This window comes from Rhea americana, unplaced genomic scaffold (assembly GCF_003343005.1).
Source record: "Rhea americana isolate MKP2758 unplaced genomic scaffold, rheAme1 scaffold_433, whole genome shotgun sequence".
NCBI classification, from domain to species: Eukaryota; Metazoa; Chordata; class Aves; order Rheiformes; family Rheidae; genus Rhea; species Rhea americana.
In genome coordinates this window covers 272313-273109 of record NW_028186572.1, presented here as the reverse complement: position 1 = coordinate 273109, position 797 = coordinate 272313, and positions in this window count along the sequence as shown.

Below are 797 nucleotides of genomic sequence, written 5' to 3'. Positions count from 1 at the left end.
TTAGGGGGAAAAAAAGGGGGGTGGATTTAATTTATCTGTCTGGGGCCATAATTCAAGAGCTACTATAGCCAAACCTGTGCAGTTTCTGACTAAAATCTGTAATGCAATCACTGATTCTTGACCATATGCTCACGTTGCATCAAGGCACTGCTGTCAGAACAGTTCTTGCCAGGAGCGTTGGCCTGGTTCTGGTGGATGGAGTCAAAAAAGACCTGAATTCAGGCCTTGGTTCAGTTTCTGACTCTCCTTAGACCCTTAGCCTTTGTCTCAATCTCCCTAAAACTGCCATGATAAAGCGATGATAAAGCTACCTGAGTGATTACTCTGTTTCTGAATGTTTCCTTCTTCAAGATTTAAAGAARGGCTTGAAATAGATTTTAATTATTGAAAACAAGATTCATCAATCTCCACAACAGCAACAAGCTGATCAAAAGAGACTGCCTAATGCATTAAAAGGTAACAGTATTGCTGAAGGGTGTCTTGGAGGGCCCCGGCGTTTCAGTCCTGACTTACGCCCCCAGTGAGAAGCCTTGCAGGACCTTTGGAAGGGCTTTTACCTTTCCACTTTGTAGGAAGCGCGCAGCGCTCCCGTCCCAGTAATCCACCCGTAGCTCGTGTTTGCTCCCGTCAGAGCGGCTCTCAGCAGCAGCCAGGCTGCGCTGTGCTGCACACGTGAAAACCAAGCTGCCCAGACGCGCGACCAGCTTGGGAAACGAGCCTGCGCCTTGCTTCGAAAGCGAGACGGCGGGAGCCGGGGAGCCGCGGCTCTCACCCAGCGGCGGGGCGAGGCTCCCGGG